Genomic DNA, 10,992 nt, shown 5'->3' on the forward strand with positions numbered 1-10,992 from the left:
CTTCAAATATATTTAAAATGACTCAGTAGTGTGCTCAGAAGATAAGATGGAATTCTGAAACCTATGTTTGCATTTTGCTCTCTGCTAATCCACATAATTTCTGACTGGAGGTACACTTGGAATTTACTTTATTTGGCCTTCTGCTGTTTTATGTGCCAGAATCTCTCACAGATACAGAATAACTGGTTTAGCATTTGGGAATCTGACCACAAGATGGCAGAGCTTCTCTGCTCATGTAGACTGTATGAAAGGATCCTTTTAGTTGACTTCTGTGAGTAGGCTAACAACAGAAGCAGATGCATCTGTGGACAGTTTAAGAAACCACGGTGCTTAGGAGGAAAGGAAGAGATACTCGATAATAAAAGTAGTTTTCTTGGCTTGCACGTCCCAGCGGGGAGAACAATGAAGACACTTACTGGATCTTTGTTTCTGTTTTTCTGGCTGCAGCTACATTGTGAGTTAAGTAGCTTTTGGGGAACAGAGTGTTTAGTAAATATTCATTAGAAGTCTGAGGACGAGGCTTGTCTGGTCTTTTCCAGAATCTCTGAAGTTACTACAGTGAAAAAATAAAAAAGCAAATTCTAGAGAACGATGACCTGATGATCTTGTCTGACTTTTCCTTTGGCACAGGTATGAGTAGCGGAGAGGACGTGGAACAGAGTCTTTTCCTGAGTGTCCGAGAGGGAGACAGCGTCGTTATAAACTGCACTTACACAGACAGTTCCTCCAGCTACTTATACTGGTATAAGCAAGAGCCTGGTGCAAGTCTCCAGCTGCTGGCATATATTCTTTCAAATATGGATGTGAAACAAGACCAAAGACTCACTGTTCAATTGGATAAGAAGAATAAACATCTCTCTCTGCGCATTGCAGAAACACAGACTGGGGACTCAGCTATCTACTTCTGTGCAGAGAGTGCACATTGCTTCTCAGGCACCTGTATCTTGTACCCAAACCCGTGCCTGGGGCTGAAGCCACACTCTGTTTCCTTTGGCACTAACCTTTAAGTCAGAGATTTTGCTGTTTGTATTTTTAATGTATGGACATTATAAAACATCCTAAAAGGTCAGTTTCAAGATGACCTAATAAGTTTCAGAACATTTTGATTAAACTTTTTGGGAATTAATGATTTCTTAGTTGACATCCTGGCCTTAGGGTTGACTTTATGGGTGACATAAAGTCATCTGAATGATTTCTCCCCTACCAAGGACATCTTGGTGTCAATGTCAGATAATTTTCTCCTTGACGGAGTCTCTTATCTTTTAATATTAGTATTTATTAACTTTTTCTAATTATAAATATATTAACTGCATGGTATAGGAAAAAATAGGAAATTATAAAATAGAAAATAAAAATGTCTTGTAATCCTATCATACGGATAATTTATATTTAACATTTAGTATTTCTTCTTCATTAAAAAAAAATTAGAATTGCTTTTCCTGTGGCAGCAGCTGGGGTGAGAGGAGCGTGGCTCTCTCCTCTCTCTGTCATGGTGTGTGGTTGCCCACTGATACCGGTCTACTCCAAAAAGTGGGAGTCATCTGGCAAAAATGCCACTTGTCTGCGGTATTCAAGGCTCCTATTTGACCAGATACTGTGAATTTTGCTCACACCAACTTGTGCAAAAACAACAGAGAGTCCTATGGTGTCAGTGAATTAGCAGGTCATCCAACTGGTGGTGAGTCTTGGGGTGCTGGCAGAGCTATGGCTTGAATTCCCAGAGTTCGGGGTGGTGGGACTCACGTTTCTGGCCAGGGTGCTTTTGGAAACGTGTCGTGGAGGCCGAATGTTGGCACCAACTAAAACCTGGAACCGTTGGCATTATAGAGTGAACACAACCTGAAAACGATATGCCATCTGTTCTGCCCCGGCTGTGGCAGACATACAAGCACTGGTCACGTCTAAGGGTCATTGTATTGAGGAAGTTCCTGAACTTCCTGTGGTAGTTGAAGATAAAGTTGAAGGCTACAAGAAGACTGAGGAAACAGTTCTGCTTCTTAAGAAACTTAAAGCCTGGAAAGATATTGAAAAGGTCTATGCCTTTCAGTGAATGAGAGCTAGGGAGGGCAAAGTGAGAAATGGCCGCATATCCAGGGCCGGGGCCTCTGCATCATCAATAATGAGGATAGTGGTATCATCAAGGCCTTCAGAAACATCCCTGGAATTACTCTGCTTAATGTAAGCAAACCGAACATTTTGAAACTTGCTCCTGGTGGGCATGTGGGATGTTTCTGCATTTGGACTGAAAGTGCTTTCAGGAAGTTAGATGAATTGTATGGCACTTGATGTAAAGCTGCTTTCCTCAAGAGTAACTCACTGTATCTTCCCAGGCACAAGATGATCAATAGAGACTTAGCAAAATCTTAAAAAGCCCAGAGATCCAGAGAGCCCTTTGAGCACCACGAAAATTCATTGCAGAGTCCTAAAGAAGAATCCACTGAAAAATTTGAGAATCATGTTGAAACTAAACCCATATTATGCAAAGACCACATATGGGTTTAGTGGTGAAGACAATATTTTTCTGAACTCAGGTATTACCCTTTAAGTAGTTTCTTACATGTAGAAAGTTTTAAGTTTTCTAGAAATTTATTTTTTCTTCTGTTCTAGAAATAATTTGTTTCTTCAATCACTCATATTCTTTTCCTCCTGTTCTTTCTTCCTTCTTGAAGTGCTGAATCTTTTCATTTGTCCTGTATTTTTTCAGTTTTCACAGAACTTTAAAGGGAAAGTTATATGTTTCTAATATTGTATGTTAAGGTCTCTTTCAGCTCTGATGATATTGGGATTTATTAAATCTTCCAGGAGCAGATAAGGAGGTCAGGGTCGATTTGGAATTTTTTGCCAAGCCAGAAGCCAGGGTGTCTTTTGCTAGTAAGAATGGTACATCATCCAGATTGAGACCCTAGTTGGAGCACTAGCTGGAGAGTTCCATAGTGATATCCACTTCTGTGCTTGAATTGCTTTTGTATTACCATCTCTTTGTATAATTGTACCATTCTAACAGGGAGAGTAGTTTGGTGACCTAAGATCAATGGTTTGGTTCCTTAAAAATGACAATGATGCTATTTGGTATTCTTCTAATGGCATGCAAACAAACCATATTTTGTTTCTAAGATTAAAAATTTTGTTTAAAAACAGTTGTTTACTTTCTGAAATACCTTATAGAGAGAGTTGGTGTTTATTTTTTCACTTTGTACTCATTATCATCAATGTCATCATAGTCATCATCAAAATGGAAGCCCATTCTTCCTCAAATAATTCATGATCAGAATTACCCTTTATTATTTTGCTCTTCGACCTCTTTCTACTCCCCAGGACCCCTGCCACTGCTTATAAGTGTAAGTCTAATGGCGCATTTGTCCTTTGAGCTGTCTCAGGTGGGCTTTTATCATGTAGGTAGTAACACATGGGTTGATTGGACTATCCTTCAAGCCTATCTTGTTTATAATATCTTGAAAAAGTTGTTCAGTTTTTAGAGCTATGACTTGTGCTTCTCCTTGCATCCAGCACTTTTGTGTATTTCACCGTTTTTAATGTTTTATCAATGGGCATTTAAGGAAAGGGGCTAGGTAAAATGCATTGAATACACAGATCCATCAATATGTTTGAAGTAACGGATGTGAAGCACCTAGCCTGACTCCTGGCATGGTCTCATCATTATTTAATACTGAATGGGTGCTGACATATTAGTAGTGTTCATCCTCACTATGATATAGCTAGATAAAAACAAACAGAATGTAACTCCCTCTTATTTCTGGTTATGTGTTCCACTTTTTCTGGTATCATGATGTACACTCAATTGAACATGTCCAAAACTAAAATATGTCTTTTTAAATTTTAATTAATTAATTAATTAACTTATTTATTTTGAGATGGAGTTTTACTCTGTTGCCCAGGCTGCAGTGCAGTGGTGTGATCTTGGCTCACTACAACCTCCACCTTCTGGGTTCAAGTGCTTCTTCTGCCTCAGCCTCCTGAGTAGCTGGCATTACAGGTGCCTGCCACCATGCCTGGCTAATTTTGTATTTTTGGTAGAGATGGGGTTTTGCCATGTTGGCTAGGCTGGTGTCAAACTCCTGACCTCAAGCGATCCACCTGCCTCCACTTCCCAAAGTGTTGGGATTACAGGTGTGAGCCACTGCACCTGGCCAATATCTGTCTTTTTAAAAAATAAGTTTTTATTTCTCATTTAGCTATTTCTTTTAGTCAGACTGAAATGTTTAGTACATTTCCAAAAACAATACCTGACACCTTTGGCCTCATATATATTATTTTCATGTTTTCTCATAACTTTTCAAAGTATCAAAAGGCTACCTTCAAAGGCTTTTTCTGGACATCTAATTTAAATGATAATCATCTTTTCTCTCCTCTAGGATGCAAACCTCATGAAACCAATGAGCTTTATTTTCACTGTTGTATCTCCAATGCTGAACAGTGTCTGCCACATCCCAGACACTGAATAATGCTGAATGAATGAATGACGATGATTTTTTTTTTTGACAAAGAGGAACAACGAAAGGGACAGCTGTCACAATGGATGGCAACTTATTTGTTATTGCTGTAAAAATATTACTGGGCTAGTATAGATAGCCAATAACAATACCAATAATAATGACAGTGAGTAAAAAGAGTGAAAAAAATAAGAAATAGACTTAAATAAAGAATAATTTTGAATAGGGCAAAAAAGAATTTCTAAATCAATGGAGAAGAATAGTATTATTTCTTAAATTGTGTTGTATCAATTGTATTAATTAATCAGAGATTCTCAGACTTTCTGCAGATCCATTCCTACAGAGCAAGAAGAACGAACAGGACCCCTTTCCTTTCCTCCCTGAAATCTAGATGATGGGTGCACGGTGGTCCCAGGTGGTTGTGGTCTGCTAGAAATACAAACAGTCCTGTGTTTGTTCTAAAAACACTTGATTGATAATTTTTATTTTACTACAAAATATATTCATATTAATTATAGTGCAACATAATCTTTTTTTATTTTTTTGACAGAGTTTCACTGTGATGCCCAGGCTGGAGTGCAATGGCATGATCTTGGCTCACCGCAACCTCTGCCTCCCTGGTTCAAGTGATTCTTCTGCCTCAGCCTCCCAAATAGCTGGGATTACAGGCATGCACCACCATGCCCACCTAATTTTTGTATTTTTAGTAGAGATGGGGTTTCACCATGTTGGCCAGGCTGGTCTTGAACTCCTGACCTTGGGTAATCTGCCTGCCTTGGCCTCCCAAAATGCTGGGATGACAGGCATGAGCCACTGCACTTGGCCAACATAATCTTTTAAATAATTTACCAGTTCATCAAATTATCTAATTTTTCAGTAACAATGGTGTTCCCAGATGAGACATCATATTTATTTCATGTTTTGTCTTGAGGGCAGGTCCTCTAATTTGAGGAGCACAAAGTTAAATATTTGAAAACAAGTGTTGCAAAATCACCGGGAATCAACAAATATTGCTTGAAGGAACAAATGAAATATCTCACATGATGGAGTAAATTTCAAAGAAATTAATGAAATCACAAAGTTAATATAAAATATAACTATATTAAACAAATAACTGAAAGACTAAACTTTAGAGTAATGGAAGAAATTAAGAGAAAGGCTAGAAGGTTTGTTTGTATAAATATTAAAATCTAATTTATTCTGTGAAAAGAATGACCAAAATTACATTCAAACTGCAGCTTGTTGTAAATTTGTTGCTAATTTGACAACAGATTAATAATTTTTCTAAATAATTTTTTGTGCATAAAAAGTAAAATAGGGCAGGGTGCAGTGGCTCACACCTTTAGTCTCAGCACTTTGGGAGGCCTAGGAGGGCGGGTCGCTTTAGCTCAGGAATTCGAGACCAGCTTGGGCAACATAGTAAGGCTCCATCTAAAAAAAAAAAAAAAGACTCCATCTCTATAAAAAATACAAAAATTAGCCAGGTGTGGTGGCTGCACCTGTAGTCTTAGCTACTCATGAGGCTGAGGTGGGAGGATGCCTTGAGCCTAGGAGGTGGAGGTTGCAGTGAGCCAAGATGGGGCCACTGCACTCCAGCCTAGGCAATAGGGCCAGACCCTCTCTCAGAAAAAAAAAAAAAAAAAAAAAGTAAAACAGTAATAAAGAGATACATATACAGAAGATACAATGAGACAACTTATACAAGGAAAAGCAACATGGTTCACAAACTTATGAGAAATGTTTAAACCTACTGGTATTCATAAAAGTGAAAGCAAATAACTTTAAAAACCTATTAGGAAATTATAGGAATAGCAAACTTGACAGGGAGATAATTTGGAAACACCATATGTTCTCACTCATAGGCAGGTGTTGAACAATGAGAACACATGGACACAAGGAGGGGTGTCCATCACACACTGGGGTCTGTTGTGCGGGGTGGGGGAAATAGGGGAGGGACAGCGGGGGGTGGGGAGTTGGGGAGGAATAACATGGGGAGAAATGCCAGATATAGGTGATGGGGAGGAAGGCAGCAAACCACACTGCCATGTATGTACCTATGCAACAATCTTGCATGTTCTTCACATGTACCCCAAAACCTAAAATGCAATAAAAAAATCAAATGTACATGGTAAATGCAAAACTTGAAAGAGAGAAAAACAGTGTACAATTTAAAAAAGTACCAGATTTTTGGTTGAACGTGCTTGATTAAATATTCATGTTTATTCTCCGCTCCCTCCTGAGGCCCTACTGAAATGCTAATAAAGAAGTTCAAAACCTGTATAAACACACAAGCACAAAGTGAACCGAAAAGATGGTGACAGCACAAGAGAGAACAAGATGACGTTGAATGTGTTGAAATCAAATGGAAATGTGACAAACTAGTTTAACTGAGAGAGAAAACCTGTGCCTATAGAGGGGAAAGCTGAGAGGAGGCAGTCCTCTGTGTTCTGCAGCATTCTGGAAATGCTCATGAATTAGAAGCATCAATTTTGATGGGGAAAAAAGTATCAGGTGTAGAGGGTAGATGGAAAAGAAATAAGAATTAATTGAAAGACTAGCCTCAAGAAGGAGCAGATGGAGCCCAGTGTAACCCTTCTATGTCCTTTGCCACCCTGTACTACAGGCTGCAAGCTACCTCACATCTGGTAGAAGATTAAAGGTTGAATCTGGTTATTTTGAACTATACAGTTTCTGGATTAGAGACTACTAGAGACATCTGAGGATGAAGTGAGGCGCCATAGAGAAAACAGGGGGAATAAGTGAAATTCTATATTCCTAGTGTTAAGTCCATCAGCTTCCGTGTTCGATTCAGTTTAAAATTCTAGTTTTCCAAATAATTTTTCATCAGAATCTTCCAACAGTTGTTAATGCTGATTAGAAATCTAATTCCAGTGTGACTCTTTCTACCTCAATTAGTGATTCTGTTACTTTTCTCTCCATACTCATCTAGGATTTTCCCCCTTATCCTTGGTATTATAGTTTTGCTGGAATATATTTCAGTGTAAGTCTTTTAAATTCAGTGATAGTCACACTTTGTGGGCTATTTTCATCTAAATATACGATGTCCTTCAGTTGTGGGAAAATTTGTTCTATCACTTCTTTAGTAAATCTCTCTCTTCTGGTTCTTTTTTTCTAGGACAAATATTATTTGCTTGTTTTATCTCCAAGATTGATTTTCTATGTAGTAATATATTTCAGTGCATTTTTGACTCTGTCTTTTTCTTCTGTGTCCTGAGAGATTTTCTCAGTTTTGATTTTCAGACCATCGGCTGATTTTTATAAAGTTTTGGCAACAGCATTTTAGTTTTTAAAGAGTGCTTTCTGGTTGTTGAATTTTTGTTGTTGATTTTTTAAGGATATATTAAACTAGATATTATTGAACATTCTCTTTTATTCTTAGAATTTTGTTTCCCTTTGCATCAGGCTTTCTGATTCTTTTCTTGATTATATTTCTTGCCTTATACTGAGGACTAATCTTCCCTTTATATTATAAGAAGAAAGGACTATACAACTACAGGTGTTTCCTGTGTCATTGTTTATGTAGGTCTGTTTTCTAATAGGTTTCCTTGAAGATGTGATTTAGGTAAGGACCTTGAGATAGAAATATTAGCCTAGATCATCATCCATCCAGGTGGACTCAATCTAATCACACGGGTTTTTAAAATTGGAGAAACATTCCCTGCTGTGGTCAGAGGGAGATGTGAACTATAGTTGAATGATCAAAGAGATGAAACATTGCTGGCTTTGAAGATGGGGGGAGGGGCTGCGAACTAAGGAATGTGCGCAGCCTTTAGAAGTTGGAAAACAGATTCACTCCTAGAGCCATTAGAAAGGTATATTGCTGAATTCTTGATTTTAACCCAATGAGACTCATGTTGAATTTCTAGCCTGCAGAGCTGTAAAAGTAAGTTTGTATTGTTAAGACATCAAGTTCGTGATAATTTGTTTTAGCAACCATATGCCAATTTGCAGCTGTTTATTTAGAATATGTGAATAAGGTTTGATGCCGTTTTCAACCTCCTCACCCTTGAATCACTCAAACCTCCTCCCTACTCTCCACCAGTGCACCAATGCCAGATTGAAGGGTTACTCATTACAATTTACATTATAGTCTCTCACAGTTGTGTTGTTTTCTGTGATTTTCACTTCTGTAGCTAAATCATCACCCCCTTTACATTCCTATCCTTTTATCAGTGAGAATTTTGGAAAGATCGATATGGTCATCTGAATTAGAAGCATTATTCATGCACTTCTTATAAGTGAGAGAAAAGCTACAGGCAAAGAGAAGCAGGACAATGAGGATCCCGAGAACAGATTTGATTTTCTGTTGCTAGAAACAATCACAGTCCCAGAAAAGAGGCTTTCTAACTTTAGAAAAAGGTCCCTATCGCCCTGAGGAAAGGCAGCTTGTTTCTCTCTTCTCATTTTCCCTGAAATTGATCTGCTGGTATGATAGTTACTCTTTTAGCCCTAGGGTCTACAAGCTGAAGTGGGTGGGAAGAAAAGGCTTTTTTCAGAAGAACAGCCTTGCTATTGCCACAATCAACACTACCTTGTTTTACAAGACGCGACTCATTCATGTAAAACTATTGGTTGCCTATCTATGTCAGATTTCATGATCAAACAGCTTACATCTTTTTTCCTTTTAGATGTTTTTCTTAGCTCTGGTCTGCTGGTGGTACTCCTTCTTGGATTCCAGGGTAAATGCAAATGTATTTTTACTCTGTCCTTAGTTCCTTCAGGAATTATTTATGTTTTATTTTGCAATGCTTTCATCAATCCTCTCAGTTTTTTCTGTAGATAATAAAGTCTACAAATGTTGTCTTGATAATGTAGTACTCAGCATTGGGTGTAATACTCTGGTTATATTCCGAGCAAATGGCAATGTTATTTTACTTTCTTATCTGAATATCATACTATAATTTTTTTTGATCTAAAGCCACTGTATCTTTGTAATTCTGCTTGAAGAAGACAAAGATAATCCTACTTTCTTTTCCTAGATGAATGCTTATGTTCTAGGCTTTTATTTTGTACATCTGATCTTATTTTTAATTTTACTGAAGCAGATATCTCCATATCCTACCACAGCCTCCTCTCAGTCTGATGCTCATTGCAACAAGGCCATTTAAAGCTCAGCCAGAAGGGTTGATCCGACTGTCTTTGCTTGAAGAATGGCTCCACTGCTTTTACACAAAGGTACTGAGGGACTCCAAAATTTGCTAGATTTTAGTGTGTGATCTTTTTCTCTGTAAATTCCTCCTCTCTTTTAGAGTCCTCACTTTTCATTGAGGCTAGGATTAATGTAATATACTACAGAGGGCAACATAGCACTGATCAGGGAAGAAAGAAACGTTCACTGGAAGTTTTTGACATGTCCCCAAACAAAGAAAGCACAGGTTCGCTTCTGTATCCTCGGTCCTGTATCTGGCCTCCAGAGGGTGATGTTGCACAAGGGACAGATGCCTGTTTCCCTTGATGATCAACACTTTCTGCTCAGCCCCTTCTTCCTGCAGCTGGCTTACTGAAGCGCCTCACTGGAGTTCTTTGAAGATGGGGCAAGCGAAGAGAATCAAAGATTGAAAACCAATCAGGATTATCTCAGCAGTTTTTGTATTTTTACCAAAACAAGAGACTTGCCTAGCCCAACCTTCCTCATGCTCGTTATTCCCAAGACCTGGGTTCCAGCCACTTTCTTCCTTGCTCCAAGGAGAATTTCCAATGAGATGCCTGCAGTGTTTCCATAGCTCAGCCATGCTCCCGTTGCTCATTCCAGTTCTGGGGATGATTTTTGCCCTGAGTGAGTAACCTTCTATTATGGTCTCTAGTTCCACAGAAGTAACTGTTTTCTGATTCATATCTTAGCAGAAAAACATTTCATAGACAAGTCTGCACTGTTCTCATTGATATAACATTGATTTTTTCAGGAGATGCCAGAGGCCAGTCTGTGAGCCAGCCTGACTACCATGTAATTCTCTCTGAAGGGGCTTCACTGGAGTTGAGATGCAACTATTCCTATGGTGGAATTGTTTCTCTCTTCTGGTATGTCCAGAACCCTGGTCAAGACCTTCAGCTTCTCCTCAAGTACTATTCAGGGGACACACTGGTTAAAGGCATCAAAGGCTTTGAGGCTGAATTTATGAAGAGTAGATCTTCCTTTAACCTGAGGAAACCCTCTGTGCAGTGGAGTGACACGGCTGAGTACTTCTGTGCTGTGAAAGCCACAGTATCTGGGACTGCAAAGGGAGCTGAACACAAACTTTGTAAGGTGCTAGGGGGAATAACTGCCTCTGAAAGATTTTGGATTCTGACACAGTAGAAACCATGATGCTTTTTTAAAAAATTTATTTTTAATTTTTATGGCTACATAGTAGATGTATATGTTTATAGGGTACATGAGATATTTTGATACAGGCATGCAATGCATAACAATTACATCACATAAATGGGATACCCATCCCCTGAAGCATTTATCCTTTGTGTTACAAACAATCCAATTATACTATTTTAGTTATTTAAAAATGTACAATTAAATTGTTATTGA

The 10,992-nt window shown here is 38.4% G+C and overlaps 1 pseudogene; it reads left to right on the forward strand.

The window, feature by feature from the left end:
- Positions 1-1,007: 1,007 nt before the first annotated feature.
- Positions 1,008-3,901, forward strand: LOC116541451 (annotated as a pseudogene).
- Positions 3,902-10,992: the final 7,091 nt, after the last annotated feature.

Source organism: Sapajus apella, unplaced genomic scaffold, assembly GCF_009761245.1.
Source record: "Sapajus apella isolate SASKATOON/1434 unplaced genomic scaffold, GSC_monkey_1.0 scaffold151, whole genome shotgun sequence".
NCBI lineage: Eukaryota > Metazoa > Chordata > Mammalia > Primates > Cebidae > Sapajus > Sapajus apella.